This window comes from Ambystoma mexicanum, chromosome 8, assembly GCF_040938575.1.
Source record: "Ambystoma mexicanum isolate Mex_15411 chromosome 8, UKY_AmexF1_1, whole genome shotgun sequence".
In the NCBI taxonomy this organism is placed as follows: domain Eukaryota; kingdom Metazoa; phylum Chordata; class Amphibia; order Caudata; family Ambystomatidae; genus Ambystoma; species Ambystoma mexicanum.
This window is the reverse complement of record NC_090929.1, coordinates 1,500,610,628-1,500,630,855: the sequence shown is the minus strand read 5'-3', so window position 1 is coordinate 1,500,630,855 and position 20,228 is coordinate 1,500,610,628. Positions and strand designations below refer to the sequence as shown.

Sequence of the window (20,228 nt, the reverse complement as noted above, 5' to 3'; positions counted from 1 at the left end):
GTAGCCATGGAATTGTTGAAGGTGTCAACTAGTAGGTTAAGGTCAGCATTGTCCGGTAGAGCGTTAAGGGTGGGTAGGACCATAGGTAATAGGGCTTCGGCAGTGATGTTGCGCTTGTTTCTGGTTGGGCAGGCTGGTGCCAAGGGGCGTTTCTTAGGAGTTGCCTGGTTGATGTGAATTTCGAGTGGGATAAGGTAATGATCCGTCCATGTAAATGGTTGGGGATTCTTACAGGTGGTGTTGCAGTTAAGAGTTGCTACCCAGTCGAGAATTCTGCCTTTCTGGTGAGTCAGTGAGATACTGAGTTGAGCGAATCCGTGCTCAGTTAGGGCGTTTGCCAAGGATGTGGCTGGTGTGTCCTTGGGGTCGTCGTAACCAAGATTGAAGTCGCCGAAGGATAATAGTTTGTGCTAGTGGCTTGGAGTTTTCAGTGATGAGCGCTGTAATGTCTTCCTCGAAGGCTCCAGGAGGGCCTGGGGGTCTATATATAAGGTGTAATGTGATCGTACTTGTGGGGGAAGTTTGTAACTTGCTTGCGAGTAGCTCACAGGATTTAAGTGATGGGGTGGAAGCTAGTCTGCAGCCTAGTAGTGATTTGGGAAATGATCGCTTGAATGCCCAAAGATCTAGAATAGGCCTCCACTTGCCGTTGGGCTTTTTCACAATGAGAGTACACCCCCCTGGCCCCGCAACCAAAACTGGTTCTATCGCCCCTTTTCCTAGCATGAGTACCACCTCCTGCCGCAAGACTGGAAGATGCGGCTGCACAAAATACCTCGGCGGAAGGACCGGAGGATGACGAAACTCCAACGAGTGGCCGATACGAACTGTATCCATCCAGTACCCAGTAATCTGATGTTATAAGTTGCCACTCGTCGACACGGGTCGCCCCCTTACCCCCAAGCAGACTGCCCACATGGCAGTCATTATTGAGACTTTGAACTTTGACTGTCTTCCTTTAGCAGCTGAGGCTTGCGAACCCTTCTTGCGTTGAGCTTGAAAGTCTCTGCTCTTCTGCGCTGACTGGGCCGAGCACCTATAGCCTTGTGACGAGTAGCTGGCGCGCCTGTGACTTCGATCTCTGTTGGAGGCAAAACGGGCATTACCAGCGGCTCCACGAAACGCCCAAAAGCAAGGAAAAGGATGGCCACTCTGCAAGGAACCTAAAAACTTTGCTGTATCAGTATTCTCTTTCATACCCTTCAGGGGCTCATCAATCTTCTCCCTGAACAAGTGTTCAGCGTCACAGGGCATATCAACGACCTTATACTGGACTTCTGGGTGAAAACCCGTACACTTCAGCCAGGCCTGCCGTCGGAGCACCACACCATTATTGATCTGCTTAAACCCTGACTCTGCCAGGTCCACTGCGATATTGATGCTGTGGTTGGAGGCCTCCTCCCCCTCTCTAACCAACAGCATTGCCTCCTTACGGTGTTGCTCCGGGAGATGATCGAGAATCAGGGCCAGTCTGTGCCACATCTCCAGATCATATCTGGCCATAATGTCCAAGGAGTGCAGCTTTTACTCTAGTAGCCCCTACCGTCAGGACCTTCTTCCCAAACGCGTCCTGTTTCCTGGCTTCGCTGTCCGGGGGCGTGACACATTTGTGTTGGCTTCAGGTCTTACGGCTCGCTACCGCCAACACCACCTACTCGAGCGCGGGCTGCGACACGAGACATCTGGGGGTGGACTCCGGAGCCTTGAATTTCTTTTCTAGGCGGCCCTTCACCGCAGGTTCAGACAACGGATGGCGCATCATGCGCAAGCCCTCCCGCCACACGTTGTCGAGAATCGAAACCGAGAAGGCCACCTTCCGACGCTTTCCCATATGGTCGAAGAGAAAGCAGTCCTTGCGCTCTTCCTCAGGGACCAGACCAAACTCCTGGCACGCCTTGAATGCCCCAATATCATCCGGCGGAGATGGTTGTGCCGGGCTACTGGACGGTTCCACCTCCGGATCCGTGTCCCAAGCATCGTCCCTCGTAGGCGACGAAGACAATGTTGACAGGGTGTCACGCGGAGCACTCTCCGGATCTGAATCAGGCAACTCCCCCTCTTCAGGATGACTCTGTGGACGATCCAAACCCACCGGCAAAGGCAATGGCAACCGTACAGGAGGCGACTTCCTAGGTGCCTCACCAGGCATACTTCCCACCACCAGAACCAATGGACTCGCAGGCGGTGGCAGCCTTGCATCCAGTTGCCCCAACAATGACTGGAGCATGTTGAGCACCTGCAAGGACAGCAGGGATTGAGAATTAACCAACGGGTAAAGGGGCAGCCCAGCCCATACCCCACACGACGGCCGTGCACTCTGCAGACCCAGAGCCGACGGATCAAAAAGCGGCTCATGTTTGGAAAGAGAACACGCTGCCGGATCCTGCTGAATAATGTCCACCGGAAGCATGGGTTCAAAGCCGGCCGACTACCACGGCCCACCCGTCGACAACAAACCTTCCGACTCCATCTGTGTCGACGACAACAACAACGGACCACTGTCAGTCACAGTCGTGGACGGAACCGACGACACCACCGTCGACGACGGGAAAACAGCATGCACCGTCCCCGTCGACGAGGGAATATCTGTCGACGCTCTTGTCGTCGTGACCGCGGCCTCCACAGTCTTAGCCTTCACCGGTGAACCAGAATTTCTGGACAAAGAACCGAAACAGTGCTTTGACGAATCCCGGCTGGATGAGGACCTATTATGATCTTTAGACGAGTGCTTCGAGGAAGACTCCTTTGGCTTCGTCTGTCCTTTGTCCGACACCTTTGACTTCTCGGGCATACCACCCAACCCTTTGGACTTGTCAGACCGATCTGACTTGGATAGCGAGGAGCCACTCGCCCCCTTCGAATGATGCGACATGGACGTAGAAGACTTGCTACCTCTCCCCACCTCCGACACAGGCAATTCTGTCCGCTGCTTCTTCGCGGGAGGTTCCGCCGACACCGTGCATTGATGCTCAGGGTCCTTCTCCGCCCTCACCGAAGACTGGCTCCCCCGGGCCGAACCCACTTCCGAAGCCGGGTAAGTGCCCTCGTTTAACCAACAGATGAGCCAGCGGTTACAGTCTTTCAAAGTCTTCTGCAAAAACCCCTGGCATATCTCGCAGGCATCCGCCGAATGATGGGGTTATAAACAGTAGAGACAATCTGTATGGCCGTCCCCTTCGAAGGGCTTCTTCAGGCCGCAGATGGCACAAGACCTAAAGAGAGATTTTTTTCTGGGCCACAGATGACATATTAGCCGGATACAAAACGCACGTGCAAAACACAGAGAGAAACACGAGATGATCCCAACTGTTTGGAGTTGGTTGAAAATCTGAAGGGAAGCCGCAGGGCTATTTATAGAAGACGTCTATTGGTGTAGCATAAAGCATCCAAAAAGAACGCCGATAGGACACTGAAGTTTCGAAGCTTTACATAGAAAAACGCTAAGTTAAAGTTAGAGGTTTCCCAGCCTGACGACAGGGAATATTCACAGCATATCAATTTATGAAAGATCCAATGCTGGAGAATGGGATGGTCTGAAAATAATGTTTTAGCTACAATATTGGCTCCTTGGATCTTGTGCTGCAAAACGTTTGAAAAGGGGCTGTTGGGGAAACTTTTGTTGCAGCTTTCCTCAACACTTCAATGGGATCCCCAGCATATCTGCTGTTTTGAGAGTGTGACCTAATTTTCTGGACACGCCTTTTTTAACCTCACTCTCTAACTTAACTCACTTAGTTTTGGGGAAAACATTAGTCCTTAAGGCTACTAGTGCAGGGGAGGGGGCTCTAATCCCCATTTAAGTCAATGGTGTAGCACTTCTCCTATCAATAAAGAAAACAGCGCAGAAGAACCACGTTTCCACTTTCTTCACACTTTATGGGGATTTATTACATACTTGGTGAAGCTCAGGCTGGTTGCAGTGATGGGTCTTTATTTTACACGTTTTCGGTGCACTCCTGGGCACCTTTACTTTTTTCCTGAATGGCAGCCTTTTTGTGCACTACAGCTTAAATGGCCTTTTGGCTGTCGTCCTCCCAGGCAGGAGTAAGAATTGGCCATATTTGGGCATTCCTCTTCGCAGGCTTAGCTAGAGACTGGGAGGTACCCTTTGTGATCATGAAACTGGTTTGTGCCGAGTAAAGGACTGCAGACAGCCCCAGTACACACCCTAAACATTATGTGAGATCATGACTGTACCGGAGATGGCTCTCCATGTTTGGACAACCACCCAGACTTTGAATGTTTCTGTTCCCCCAATAGAGGGGCTGGGGTCCTCCTCCAATCCAAGAATGTGTATGCCATGAGAGGAAATGGAGCCATTCCTTTAAATCAACCACCAGAGCCAAGAATTTGAAGCACAGAAGCCTGCAGAAGGACACTGGGAGACTGCTGCTTAGACAAACACTGCCTGAAAAATCAACCACTCAGTTGAAGCTCTGCACTTTTGACAAAGGAGACCTTCCACTGTGCCTCTCTTCCTTGAGCTGGTGGCCCTAACCAGTCCAGAGTTCTGCATCGCTAAGGTATTCCTACTGGGGTTTTTACGGGTCATGGACCTGTAACTGGCATTCACCATCCAGCATCCCAAGAAATGCCTTCTCCTGTTGCCTTAAACTCACAGAACCTGGTGCTGTGAAACTCACAGTGCACTATCATATCAGAGTCAGCAGCTCTTTTCCAAGTAGAGGAGCCTGAGCACCAATGCCCTTTGTGCCTGCAAATCCTGTGCAGGGTATCCTGAATTGCTCATCTCATCTCTGGCTTTTGTGGGGCCTCCCAACAGCGTGGGATCAGAAGCAGAAGCCTTCATCATGATTCCAACCTGATGTTCTTCGGAGCTGGAAGATCGCCGGCAGAGACCGGAACTGCCGACGCACAGGTCAAATGTGGAAAACTGCACTTGTGACCTCTTCACAGTAAAAGCTGCAACTTACATTGAGCAGTTGTCTGGAACTGCCCCGAGATACCTGGGACTGTGGTCCTTTTTGGTCATGCTAAAAGGAACTGGTCTGCCTACCTGCATATGTCTGGTCCCGATTCACTAACATTGGGCATAAAGTTCTCTGCAGCCACCCTTGCCTTGCCTCGAATGGTGAATCTGGGCCTATGAATCCGGTTTGGGTCACCCTAGACATGCTGGGGTAGTAGCTAGCCAAGCCACACATGGAAAACCCATTTTTGTTTCACTACTTACCATGATAGAACTTTTAATGACTTTTAAAGCTCCCACAAAGTAGCCAACACTTGGTTAACTATCCTGCCCACTGCTAAGCATTTGTTTTTAGGTTGGGGTTGGTTTTATTAAGTGTAGTTACAGTGGACTGTCAGTGCCGTATAACTTTTATAAAGCCTTTGATGACTTGTTTTAACATCATTCTCCCCACTTTAAGGCATTAATCTTTAGCAGTGTTAATTCTAGGTGTGGTATGGTGCGTCTACCAATTGGACAACTGTTTGCATGAACTATATTATATATATATATATATATATATATATATATATATATATATATATATATATATGATACATTACTCACCGTAATCGTATTTCTGATGCTTGTATCTGCTTAGATTCACATGCTGTGCATAGGCCGACATCTAGTGGAAGCTGCGGAGTATTACAGTTTGTTTTTCGAAACTCGAAAATGGGCGTCGACACAGGCGTGCCAGTAATACTATCCCTAGTGTGACGTCCACTGTACCCAAGATCCCTCACGCGTCTAGGATCCTCAGATTGTATTTTTTCTGACATGAGGAAGCATGAGGAGTAGCGTGAGTACAGATAATCCAAGCAGATAGACAGAAAGGTAAGACTACAAGCAATCATGCGCCTTCTCTCGGAGGGGAGGAAGGGTGGGTCGCATGTGAATCTAAGCAGATACAAGCATCAGAAATACGATTACGGTGAGTAATGTATCCCTTCTGAGACTTGTGGAATCTGCTTAGATCACATGCTGTGCATAGATTAGCGAGCAGTACCAGAAGAAGGAGGTGGGATGTGAGAAGGGTCATGAGCAAACAGGTGTCTTAGAACCGCTTGTCCCACTTGTGTATCTGTCTTGGAATGAGTGTCAATGCAGTAATGCTGAGTAAAAGTGTGAATAGAGCTCCAAGTAGCTGCTTTGCAAATGGTGTCGAGGGGAACATTTGCAATGAAAGCCAGAGTGGCCCCAATGCCTCTAGTAGAATGGGCCCTTGGCGTAACAGGCAGAGTTTTTCCAGAAAGAGAGTAACACAGCTGTATACAGTTGATAATCCACTTCGAGATCGCGCCTTTAGAGACGCGATCCCCCTCTCTGCCTGTAGCTACGGAGACAAACAGTTGATCTGTTTTCCTTAGCGGTCTGGTTTTATTTACATAGTAGAGGACCGCCCTACGCACATCAAGGGTGTGTAGTTTCACCTCAGCTGAGCTTTGCGGGTTCTGGAAGAAAGCCGGAAGCTCGATGGACTGGTTTACATGGAACTTAGATATAAATTTAGGTGAGAACCTAGGGTGTGTGCGTAAAACCAGTTTGTCCTTGTGGATAGTAAAGAAAGGATCCTGCACTGACAGAGCCTGAATTTCACTGACCCTTCTTATAGAGGTAATGGCTACTAAGAAGGCCGTTTTATAAGTCAGGTGTTTGAGACTACTTTTATGCATGGGTTCGAAAGGGGGGCCCATGAGCTTAGCTAGCACCACATTGAGGTCCCATCCTGGCGGTGGGTTCGAAATAGGAGGGTGAAGTCTCTTTACTCCTTCCATGAAGGCTTTAACTACTGGTACTTTCCACCACGATACTTTGTTATGGGATGTGGTGTAAGCCGAGAGGGCTGCCAGGTGTACTTTCAGAGAGTTAAAAACCAAACCTGCGTCCAGCAGGTGGAGCATGTATGTTACAACGTTGGAAGGAGTGCAATCAACTGGGTTGATTTGTTTATTCTGGCACCAAATAACGAATCTCTTCCACTTGTCAAAGTAACAGTGCCTTGTGTTTGGTTTCCTGGATTCTTTTAGGATGTCCATACACCTCTGTGGTAAATTGAGATGCCCAAACTCTATGACCTCAGGAGCCATGCTGCCAGGTTCATTGAGTTGGGTTCCTGGTGCACTGTTTGACCTTGTTGCTGGGACAGTAGGTTGTACCAGGCTGGGAGTTTGATGGGCTCGCACACCGCCATCCTGCGTAGGTGTGGAAACCATGGTTGTCTCGCCCACATGGGAGCAACTAGGATGAGCGTCATCGATTCCTTGTTCATCTTGTACACCACCTTCCTGATGAGAGGAGTTGGTGGAAAAGCGTACGCAAACATCCCTGACCAGTTCATCCACAGGGCGTTCCCTTGGGAGTCTGGCTGGGGGAACCTGGATGCAAATCCTGGGCATTGTTTGTTTCCGCTTGTGGCGAATAGGTCTATAGTGGGGAAACCCCACTGAGAGAAGAGATCTTCTACGATATCTCTGTGAAGGACCCATTCGTGTTCTTCTGGGAGGGAGTCTCTGCTTAGGGCATCCGCTAGGGAATTGAGCTCCCCTGGAACATGTTGTGATGACAGGAAGATGTTCCGTCTGAGTGCCCATATCCAGATTTTCTGGGCAAGCTTGGACAGATTTGGCGAACGAGTCCCTCCTTGTTTGTTCAGATAGAACATGGCTGTCGTGCTGTCCGTCTGGATCTGCACCGACAAGTTTAGCAGATGGGGCTCGAACGCCTGAAGCGCTCGGAATACTGCCAGAAGCTCTAGCAGGTTGATGTGGTTCTTGGCTACTGAGTGAGACCAGAGACCCTGAGCTGTGTGGTGGAGATGGTGAGCTCCCCACCCAGTCAGGCATGCATCTGTAGTCACCACTGCCTGTACTTCGGGATCGTAAAAGGGTTTTCCCCCTGCGAGATTCTCTCTTGTCCACCAGTGTAAGCTCTGTACGAGTGTTGGCGAAACGACCACTAGATCGTCCCACTGACCACTTGCCTGAGACCACTGTTTCGCCAACCATTCCTGCATGGGACGCATGCGCAGACGCGCGTGGGGGACCAGGTAAATGCATGACGCCATCATGCCCAGTAACCGCATTGCTTTGCGTACCGTTATTTGTTGACCGGACTGATAATGTGGAATTTGCAGTAGTATATTCCGAATTCTCTCTTCCGAAGGGAAGGTCAACCCTTTCCGAGTATCTAGGATTGCTCCTAGGAACTGTTTTGAGGTGCTTGGCACCAGACTTGACTTCTTCTCGTTGATAGAGAAGCCTAATTCGTGGAGGAGGTCGATAGTCCTCTGAATGTTTGACCTGCAAATTCCTGGGGTTTCCCCCGTTATGAGCCAGTCGTCCAGATAAGGGTATACAGGGATTGCCTCCCTGCGTAGGTGTGCAGCTGCCACCGCCAGTACCTTGGTGAATACCCTTGGTGCTGAAGCTATCCCGAAGGGCAGTACCTTGAATTGGTAGTGGCGACTGTCCACCTTGAAGCGCAAGTATTTTCTGTGCGCTGGGAGCATGGAAATATGAAAATAGGCATCTTTCATATCCAAGGTTGCCATGTAATCCCCCTTTTTTAGGAGGGGGATTACCTCTTGTAGCGTGGTCATACGGAATTTTTGGGGCTTGACATACTTGTTGGCAGGCCGTAAGTCCAATACTGGGCGCATTGTCAAATCTTTCTTTGGCACAAGGAAGTAAGTTGAATAGATACCCTTGTTTACCTGGTGTCCTGGGACGAGTTCTATCGCGTCCTTTTCTAGCAGAATGGCGATCTCCTCGAGAAGGATCTTCTGATGTTCTAAGGAGTGTATTCTTTGTCGTGGAGGGTGGTTCCGGGGACGCTGCAGTAATTCTATACAATATCCTGCGGACACTGTTGACAGCACCCATCTGTCTGAGGTGATCCCTTCCCAAGCCTGGGTGAAGTTGGAAATGCGTCCCCCTACTGGGGTTGCGTGAGAAGGGACCCTGAACTGAGCGTCACTGCTTTGGCGGAGGCGTGCCACCTCCCTTGTTGGGGCTGCCTCTGCCTCTTCCACGACCTCTCTTGTTACCTTTACTGTAACTTTGGGTAGATTGCTGGTTGTTGTTCCATTGTGTACCCTGTCCTTGGGCATAGTTGCCTCTATGTGAATTTTGGCCGCGTGGGCGACGAAAATTATTGTTCCCCCTCTGGTTCGGGGGTTTGTTGGTAAGCTGGCCAAGGGATTTGAGAGTCTCGTACTCGTCCTTGGCATTTTTAAGTGCGTCTTCGACCGCTTTCCCAAACAATAGATCTGGTTCCACCGGCTTGTCTATTAATGACGCCTGTGTTTCTGTCTTGAACCCCGACTGCCGTAACCACGCATGTCTCTTGATAACAGTACCTTCTGCTATCAATCTTCCTGCGTTGTCTGCAGCGTCGAAAGTTGCTTTTAAAATGCAACCAGACACGGCTCTCCCTTCTGCCGAGATCCGAGCCAACTGGCCCTTTAACGGTTCAGGAGCAGAGGCTATGAGCGCCGCGACCTCTTCCCATTGATGGCAGTTGTAACTTGCCAACAGGGTGGTGGAGTTAGCAATCCTTGCTTGGTAGGCGGACGTTGAGGCTACCTTCCTGCCAAACCCGTACAGTCTTTTGCTCTCCTTGTCGGGAGGAGCTTCCGACGACGATAAGGGTGTCCCAGCCCTCTTCCGAGTGTTGGTAACCACTAGGGAGTCTGGTTTAAGATGACCTCTTATATAAAGAGGGTCAGACTGGGCTGCCCGAAAAAGTTTTTCGACTCTGGGGTTGACGGCTCTGGTGAGGTTAGGATTCACCAGGGATGGATCGATTCTACGTTGGATGGATTTAAGGATAGGGATGGTCTGAGCGACCGGCCTCCTCTCTCCCACCAACTCTTCTGCGAAGTCCCTTTCCTCCTGTACACCGTGGGTGTCGATGTGAAAATGTTCTGCTGCGCGAGCAAGAACTTCATTAAGGAGGGGTTGGTTATCAACTGGCGAGTCGGTAACTGGGGCTTCGCTCTCTACCGGGGAATCTACTCTGTAAATTTCCTCATCTTCTACCTCCTCCAGGTCCTCATCCTCCGCATAGTATTCAGACCCGGTTCGTTCCTCCATAATTGAAAACTCCTGGTCCCCTTCAGGGAAAGGTTGTCCTTGGTATCTGGGGTGTGGAGTAGAGTATGGAGTAGAGTAAGGCTGCACCTCGAAGGGGTCAGGTCTTTCGACCCGGGCCTTTTTACTTAGGGGGATAGGATCAGAGGAGCCTGAGGGTGTGGCCCCTTGAGGGTCATACGAAAGGAAATGTTCTGGGTTTTTGTCATAAAAATCCGCTAAGGAAGACATTCTTGACATGACCCTGTCTATGTCCTCACTGGACCATTCTTTGGAACAGGGTATGGCTTTAGTAGGCAACTTAGAGGACTTATCAAGGGTACCCTTGCTGGATGTTGCTGTCCCAGTAGATTTATGTTTATCTGTCTGCTTGGGGTGGAAGGATGGTCTTACAGGAGTGGAAGGCTGAGCTTTCCGCTGTTTCCCTCCCTCCCCGTGCGTGGAAAAATGTTTTCCCTGCCCCTTAGAGGCCCCAGAGACTTTCGACGCCTGGCGCCGAGGGTCGGGAGAGGTATTCTGTTTGGAGCGTGGGGCCTCGCTGGTGTTAACTGTGCTCTCGGTCTCTTGGAGCGCGGCCTGGGGGTGGAAGTCGTCTTCGTCTTCCGACGATGGAACTTCCGTTAATCTAGGGAGCGAGGCACTCTTGGCAAGAGTGGATGATTGCCTTGCGTCATGAGGCGATCTCGATCGAGAGCGCCCAGAGGACACCGAGTCGGACCGTTCTATCCGTGCCTCTTTCCGAGAAGTCGACGTCGTCGAGGTTCGGTTGGACTTAGTGTGCTTAGTGTGTGTAGGTGTAGCGCTTGCGTCGCCGGGGGTCTTCCCCATAGCCGCCCTGCCGGACAACCTTCCGAGGTCGGGGACCTGCGCTCGGCAGTCTTTCGACGCCGTAATGCCCTCGCCGTCCGAAAGTACGGCGTCGCTGCCATCGCTGAAGGCGCCCTCCGCTGCCATGGCTGCCTGCCTGGCGTGGTGGGCCCAACGCTTTGTCGAACGGTCCTTAAGTGTTTTAGGTTTAAACCTACTACACGCTCTGCAGTTCGCTTCGGGGTGGTCCCTCGGCAAGCAGAGATTGCACGTGGCGTGCCTGTCGACCCAAGGGTATTTGCGATTGCACTTGGGGCAGAATTGGAAAGGGGTACCCTCCATACGCACCTTGAGGCAGCGGGCTGATAAGTGTAGGAAATATATATGTACCTATATACCAAGAGTGAAGAGTATGTACCACCCCCCACTCTCCCTACTTGCAGGGCCGAGGCCAGCGGCCTACTAGGCCCGGGCCGAGGCCAGCGGCCTTCCGAGGCCCAGATCCGTCGTGCAGCAGCCGACGGTCGATGTCTTCTCCAGCCGTCGTCGAGATCGATGGTCGACGTTGGGGTGGGGAAGGATGTCAATAAATAATTTTAAATTGCAATATAATAGCAAAAGTATGGCTAAGGCCAGGGGACTCCGCAAGATGCTTCCGACCAGTATGGCGGAAAAAAACAATCTGAGGATCCTAGACGCGTGAGGGATCTTGGGTACAGTGGACGTCACACTAGGGATAGTATTACTGGCACGCCTGTGTCGACGCCCATTTTCGAGTCAGAAAAACAAACTGTAATACTCCGCAGCTTCCACTAGATGTCGGCCTATGCACAGCATGTGATCTAAGCAGATTCCACAAGCCTCAGAAATATATATATATATATATATATATATATATATATATATATATGTTTTCTTTCCATGTATGTAGGCTAGCATAATGCATCTGTGTTAAATATTTTATATTTACCTGTGGTAAATATATTGCTAGTCAACCCTTGTGTATGCTATGGGCCTTATCATGGACTGTTGCCCAGCCAGAGTGTTGTCCTTATAGCCTGCTAGGAATTTTGTTCATACACCCTTACCCAATCAAATTCTCCCATATTGCACTCCAGCGGGTTATTTACTGGTTTACTACATGTTATGAAAGGCTATATTGTGCGTGGTTTCATGATCACATTTGCAATAAAATAGAGGCACTCGGTTTATGAATATGGCACCATAATGCCCAAGTTAGACCTGAAAATGTAAACCTGGGAAGCAGATTCAACAACCCTGTTTAACCTAAGATCTTCAGGCTGCCCTCAATTAACTGGAAAAGGTAACCGCAGCCTAGGTAGAGACGGATATAAAAATGCTTGATTATGCAGATTAACTTTCATAAGAGCCCAGCCTAAGAGGATTCTTGCCTCTCACAGCACTATAATCATCCCTATACAGTTCCCAACAGCCCTCAAGAACATTCAGAAAGCCTGGTCTGGGGCTTTTCTACCACAGGAGCCATGGTTCAAAACCCACCCACATTTAGAAGTTCCCATATTTCCTTCAAGCTTTCCTGTCCACAAATCCTGGCCATTCCTATAGCTGGAGAAGGTAGAAAGCTTTTGTTTGCCTGGTTTATTTGGCTTGAAAATGCCCAGGCTCATAGTGGCACCCTGGTACCGTGGAAGGCCTAAAGGACTGATAGCTGCTGAGTCAAAGACCATGCTCAGTGTCCTCAAACATTTTTCACAGACAGGCCCATGCGCTTTGAAACTACTGTCATGATGGTGGTTTGGGAAATAGAGAAACTTCATCACAAAGGGGGAAATATGGAAACATTTTGCAAATTTTTCAGGGAGTTCTGAACAAGGGAAATACACATTTCTGACATGCAACCCCTCCCGAACGTTTTTGTTAAAAGGGTTGCTGGTGAACAAGCTGTGCAGATCACCATTTGTGTTGCCAGATTGTTTTTGGAGCACATTCCCTACACTTCAGCTTGTTGGTTGGCTGCCTGGCATCCCCACAGTGTTGATTTCAGGTGCACTGTTGCTCACGCTGTTGGCTTACAACCTTAAAGATTCCCTCCCCGACCCCCAGTCCTGTAAGGTGGCCTTATTGCAGCATAAAGCACTGCACAAGCAACAAAGTGTACCATAGTCTTAAGGCAACAGTCAAAGCACTGCAGCATAAGGTAACAGAAGGGTGCCAGCCCGTCACTGCATACAGAAGGGCCCTTCTCGCACCGATCCTCCTGGTTTATCTGCCATCCACGTTCACCTTCACCTTCCACACAGCTGGATGAGCACCACATCTTGGCCCTTATTTGCATGGGGAGCATGAACAATAAAGAAAGGTTGTAAGCTAAGCTGCAAGTACACAGGCGTTTACTGCCCATTAACTCTTAAAATACTTACATGTCTGGTCCCCTGCTAAAGGATACTTTAACTGCCCAGAAATTGACAAGCATTACTTAATGGATGTGTCTCCTGTACAGACTACGTTGGGATAGCGACATGATTGACCATTTTATTTTGTCACAGGGCCAATACATTTTCAAGACACATTTCAAAATGGACTCCCTCAATTTTTCAAGACTTGCTCCTCAGTAGGCATTATCCCATCAGTCCTATATTTCCTGCAAAAGTATTGCAATGACCCATACTCTATAGCTGCACAATCAACACGGATAACTCCTCCCCTTTCCCAAAACTTCCCTCCATATTCTTCCTTGAACTATGACCCCACATTACTGGAGGAACAGGAACCTTTATTCTCCATCTTCCAACAATATTTATTTTTGAATTTGTTAAGCGCACTAAACCCTGAAGCATCAAGGCGCTGGTTACAGGTTTCATATGGACATTTACAGACATGACAGGTTATGGGACACAAAAGGCAATCTCTCAAGTGATAAACAGCAAAGTCTTGAGGTGTTTTCTGAAGGTCCAGTATGAATGTTTAGATCTGAGGTGGGGAGGGAGAGCGTTCCAGTTCTTGGCAGCAGAGACTGGGAAGCTGGAGTCTCCAGCTCCAATTCTCCTGAATCTCGGGATGGTCAGCGGGTTGGTATATGCTGAGCAAGTGGGTCTGGAAAATTGTGATTTTGAGAATTTCTCGGGAGCCGAGTTGGAAAGGCACTTGTGCATGATGGCTAGTTTCTTGAAGATAATGCGTTCCCTGATGTCTTAACATCTCCAAGCGTGAAGTGCTGCTCTGAGGGTGTTATTCTGAATGATTTGAAGTTTTTTGATGTTGCGAGTGGAAGTCCCTGCAAAAAAGGCATTGCAGTAATCAAGCCTCGAACCTATCAGAGCTCTGGCGATAGTGACACAGTTTGTCGCGGACAGGAATGGTCTACATGCATTGAGTAGTTTACAGGTGTGTGCTGCAGAGGAGTCAATTGTGTTATCTTGTCCTGTGAGGGATAGGGTACCATCAAGTTAGACAACCAGTGTCTTTACGCTGCTAGAGACTTGAATGCAGTTACCCTCAATGTTAAAGGATTTGTATGCTGGGCTGAGTTTCATAAGTGTGGTATCTGATATGACCGGCAGGAATTTCTTTTATCGCCGAAGACCGAGATGGTGGGAGGCCATCCACACCTGGATGGTGTGGTAGGGTTCCATGTCATTTCATCGTGGATGTTTTTTCGCTGGGTTTTTTACTGTGATTTCTTTTTCGAAAAAAACCCATTGAATTTTTTAGTAAAAATAATTTTTCAAAAATTCAATGGGTTTTTTTGGAAAAAGAAATCGCGGTAAAAAACCCCGCGATGAAAGGACATCATACTGTGTGGTAGATGACAAGCAGATTTTTTCGAAGTCCATGGCATGGTTGCCAGTGAGGGGGAGCAGGATCTGCATGTCATCCGCATAGTTTGTGTAGGTAATTCCTGTGTCATCAAGCAGGTCAAACAAAGGCTTGGTGAATATGTTAGAGTGTCAGGGAGATGCACGAACCTTGCGGCACACTGCATAGAACAGGGGCTGGTGGGGCTGCATCACTTGATGAGAAGACCCTCATTGTTCTCTCCGACAGGAAGGATGAAATCCAGGCAATGTCTTCAGGGAAAAAGTGGGCTGCTGAAGCTAGGTGTTGACACAAGATTTGGTGATCCACCAAATGCTGCGGTTAGATTGAGAAGTAAGGGGAGGGCTGTCTTGCCAGCATCTTTGATATCATCTAGTTGAATCTTAAGGTCTAGAAGGGCTGATTCTGTACCATGGCCAGGGCGGAAACCAGATTGAAGAAGGCCCAAGAGATGTGTTTCTAAGAAACTCTGGGTCTGAGGATAGGCCGCCCTATCAAGGATTTTTAGTAAGAAGGACACTGTGGTGATGGGCCGGTAGTTGGTAGGTATGTTAGGATACAAGCTAGATTTTTAGGAGAGGAAGGACCCAGGCGTTCTTGAGATTGGTGGGCTCCGTGCAAGCGATGAAAAAGGAATTGATAAGGGAAGTGAGGAAGGGAGCAAGATCTTCTGCACAGTCTTTAATGACAGCTGCTGGACAGATGTGTCCCAGGCAACGGTATGGTTTAAAGTCATTGACAATTTGTGTGGCCTCCACGAAGGAGATGGGTTTAAAACTGAAAGGGGGGGGGGACATCGAGGGAGGGTGCTTGTGATCTTGCGGAGTCAAGAGCAGGGGATCCCAAAGCATTTATTGTTAACAGTGATATCTTTTGGCGCGTGTCAATTTTGTGGAAGAGGACATTTTGGATATTGCATAACCATGTACTATCCTGAGTGCAATTGGGGGACGTTGGAACTGGAGAGTAAAGCTCTTACATGATGGCGATGAGCTCCCTCGAGCTGGATTTGGCTTTCTCCGTCCTAGAGTTGCAGGCTGTTTTTCTCTAAAATTATGGCTTTTTAAAGGTGTTTGCTGCCAAAGTAAAGCTAGTTTTTTCTTATCCGAGGGAAGATGGTTCCACTTAGCTTCAGCTTCGCGTTTAAAAAGGCGAAGGGCTTTCAGTTCTGATGTGAACCATGAGTTGCGGTGCAAGTTCGCTTTAGCTTTTCTTTGGGTGAGGGGTCCCACAGTGTTGATGGAGCAGGTGAGAATGGTGTTGTAGCTATGCACAAGGATGGCAGGGTCAAAGATCCCAGAAGGGGCGTGGACTAGCTCCTCAAGCAAAGGCAGGATGTGGCTTTAGAGAGGTTTTTGGAACTGCAGGTTGCTATGGGGTTAGGGCAGAAGGTGGGGAGTTGGTGATCGGTAGCGTGAAAGATTACATAGTGGTCCGTCCACAGGCAGGGTTGGAGGCAGTGACTGTAGTGTTGCAGTTCATGTCCCTCTCGTAAGGTCCACTCATAAGGCTGTTTCCTGTCTGGCCGCCTGGGACGGTTTACTGAAGCATTGTAAGGTATGCGAGTTGGTGCTCACCTACTGTTATTGTAAATCTTACTATGTCAAGCTGCCGGCCATCCCATCCCTGAATCCTTCCATTACAAGCTATATGTCTTGGTTCTAGCCCCATTGTGCTACTACCCGTTGAATACCACCACTCGCCCCCATTGGTGTCCCCAGTCCCCAAGATGGCCACAACCCGGAGAAGTAGGCAAACAGACTCTCTGCGAGGGTTTCAAGGCCACAATCCAGGGGGTAAAAAGCAGACAAGAACTCGGCGTATAAGGGAGGAAAGGAAAAGGAAAACTATTGGTGTTATCAAGGGGGAGGGGGATGCAGTGGTATACTAGTCGGTAGGTATTGGGAGGGAGTTTGCCAAGTTTTATTAAGGGCTTTATACCTCGGAATATGGGGCGGGGGGGTGACTCCAAGATCACTGCTTTCCTTGATCAACTCTCCCTCCCGGGTGTTACGCGGCAGAAGGCCGAACACTTGGGCTCGCCTAGAACCCAGAAGGAGGTCATAGGGATTATTAGTGGGATGAAAATCAGGTACCGCGCTGGGGAGTGATGGATTTTCTGTGAAATTTGTATAAAATGTATAGGTCCACGTTGGCCCCATACCTGGTGAGAGTTTTTCACACAGTGCTGCTGCGGGACCACTGCCAACTACAATGATGGAAGCGATCATTGTGGCTATTCATAAAGAAAGAAAGGACCCAGTGAGCTGCTCTTCCTACCATCCAATCTCTTTATTGAATAATGATTTGACGATTTTAGCTAAGACTTTGGGTAGCAGGCTGGAGGGCATCCATGGGGATCAGGGGGGCTTAATCCGGGGTAGGTAAAACTCCGACAATATACGGAAGACGATTAACCTGATGTATAAGGCCCAAGATAATAACGACGCATGCCTCATTTCAATAAAATCGGAAAAGGCGTTTGACAAAGTGGAGTAGCCATTTATGAAGGCGGTTTTGGGGGAAATGGGACTCCGGCCTCACTTTTTGCGATGGGTGGATGCGTTGTACACAGCGCTTTTGGCACAGGTACAGATTAATAATATGTTGAACGACTCCTACCAATTAGCGAGAGGGACGAGACAGGGGTGTACCCTCTCGCCCTTACTCTATGCCCTTACGATGGAGCCACTGGCAGTTCCAATTAGGGCTAATCAGGGGCATCCTTTGTGGGGAGATGGAGTTTAAACTATCACTGTTTGCTGATGACATCCTGGGCTATCTCACCAATATTACCTCTTCGCTTCCCGAATTATTGGTGCAAATAGAGCTTTTCTGGCTCAAAAATTAACATCGATAAGCCATACATCATGCCCATTGAGAGCAGGCTGCTACTGTCTGGATTCCTGCCCTAGGCATACGGGCATGAGGGTCAAAAAGCAGTGATGAAGTACTTAGGGTACTCCTAACGAGGGATCTAACAGAATTAGCCAAGGTGAACTTCTACCCCTTGGTAGATAAGATCAAGGAGGATCTCAGAAGATGGGAGCCCCTAATCCTTTCTTGGTATGGCTGTATGACACCTATTGAAATGAGCGTTTTTTAGCGACCTGAAGGGTGCCTTGCTAGATTTGTGTGGCAAAATAAGAGACCTAGAGTTAAAGGGGTCTACTCTCATGCTCCCCGTGACCAGCGGGTGCGGGAGGTTTTCAGCTTCCCAGATCTTTATTTGCATTATAAGACAGCCCCAATTGAGGGTCATGTTGGAGCACCTGAAGGAGGATATGAGGACATAATGGACGTACCTCGAGAAATGCATCCACTGATGGCGAGGGACTTCCTATGGGCATCTGATAAGAATATTACTAGGAAAGTGAGGGATCATCCCACGCTGGCATTCCTCTGGGAGGAGTGGAGAAATAGTGGGGCAAAAAGGGCATTGTCTTCTTAGCACTTGCCGCTGTGGGACCCCACCCCCACCATTTCATTTGTTGCATCAAGGTCTGAGATTCGCACAGCAGTGTTCAGACATGGGTCTCGAGAGGGCCGGTCAATTATTTGGAGACAGACGTTTCAGGGACTTGGAGGAGGTTTGGTGCGTCCTGGGAGAGAGACAGTCTCGATTTTCGATTATTTACGATTGAAGGGGATATTTACAGACCATAAGTGGAGTGCCTTGCTGGCTAGAGATCAAACACCATTCGAGAGAGTGTTGGATGCTTCAATCACCTGGAAGGGCATCCTTTTGGGTATATATAAAATTCTGTTGTCCACCACCATAGCAGGAAGAAAAACCTTTAAAAGATACTGGGTGGAACAGACTGGTGGGGAAATCACAGATGAGGACTGGGCCAGAATATTCAGGGTGACATTTCATGGAAATCTATTTACTGCCACTATGGAATATAATTACAAGATGCTGCAAGCGTGGCATCACGGATCAGGCCCTGGCTTGGTTGACCTCCTTCCTCCTGGACTGGACTGACCCTCTCAGGTCCAACTTGGGTCCTTTCTCTCCGCCACCGCTTTCCACATGTGGTGTTCCCCAGGGCTCCAACCTCTCAACCTGGCTCGTCAATGTTTACTTGGCCCCTTTGGCCCACCGTATCTCTACCTTCTACTCTAACTTTCAGTGTTATGTGGGTGACACTTTGCTCTCCTTCAGGCTCCCCTCAGCCTTCTCTCCTCTCTCGCTCATTCCTGACCATCTATCCACGATTCAGGAGGGGTGCGCTTCCAACGATCTCTGCCTTGATGCCAGTAAGACTGAGATCCTTCTCATTGGGACCCCTGCTCCCGCTTTTCCTCTCTCTCTGGCCGCCCTCCTTGGGCCCTCTTCCTTCGCCTTCTTGGGAGGCTAAACATTTTGGTATCATCTTCGACTCCATTCTATCCTTCTCTCCTCACTTCACGGACCTTGCCAAGAAGGCCCACTACCAGCTGCACCTCCTCAGAGGAATTCTTCCTTTTCTCACTTTCCCCCAGAGGCCCACTGTCTCCAGAGCCCTGGTACTCTCTAGGCTGGACTACTGCAATAGCCTCTTTCTCAATTTGCCTTCCTCTACTCTCCGCCCTCTGCAATGAATCCAGAACAGGACTGCAAGACTTGTCCTTGGCCTCACACCCAGGGACCGTATCGCTCTAGCCCTACATCTCTCCACTGGCTCCCGGTAACTACAAGGATAAAGTTCAAGACCCTGTGCCGCGTCATCCACAAGGCTTTCTGGTGCCGGGGCCCGCGCTACATCCAACTCTCTCTTCCTAAACACCTTCCTTCTCAAGCCCTTCGCTCCGCCACATCCATCTCTCTGAGGGTCAAACGCTTCCCCAGGCAGAGAGTGATCTCTCTCCTCTGCAGGTGCCTCCCGCTTGAATTGGCTCCCTGCCCATCTCAAACTTGAGCTGGACCACCTGAAGTAGCTCAAGACCTTGCTTTTCCTCTCTCCCCCTCTCTCCTCCGCCGTTGGCCGAACTGTCTGCTTTGCTGACTGGTTGCCTGGCTACCCTCAGAGTCTCACTGGTACCAGGCACTCCCACAACCAGTAGCCTCTGTACTGCCTCCGGGCCTACAGCACAGTTGGGGGCTGTTTCTGGAACCCCTACAGTCCCCTGCCTCCTTGCACTTAACCAGAGCCGCGCCGCTGTGGCTGCACTTACTCAGAGCAATGCTGCCCTGATTGCACTTCCCCCTTCACTCCCTCTGGCACTTCCCCACTCCCTCCCCCGCCTGCACTTTTGCATATCGCACTTGCAGAATCTGAATAAAACAAAGCTGGTTTTTTTGTTTTTGTTTTTTCATTAATTTTTATTTTCCAAAAAAACAATACAAACATATAAATGATTGGGAAACAATAACGCAATGACCATAACCCCCCCCCCCAATTCCCTCCCTCCCAACTTGACCAAGTCCATTCTGTTCTGTGATACGATCTACGTACGTGCAGGGTTAATGTGGGCTGTCCGAATCCTCACCGAAGAGCTTTCCCCTTTCCCGTAAAATAGGCTTGTTGTGATGGCCACCCATTGTAATAGATCTGCGGAGGTGTCTAGCTTTTGTTGTC

The 20,228-nt window shown here is 49.3% G+C and overlaps 1 protein-coding gene across 2 annotated transcripts in view; it reads right to left on the bottom strand.

The window, feature by feature from the left end:
* The window catches only part of BORCS7 (BLOC-1 related complex subunit 7), a 200,751-nt gene that overhangs the window by 49,042 nt on the left and 131,481 nt on the right, over nt 1-20,228 (bottom strand). The window lies entirely within an intron of this gene.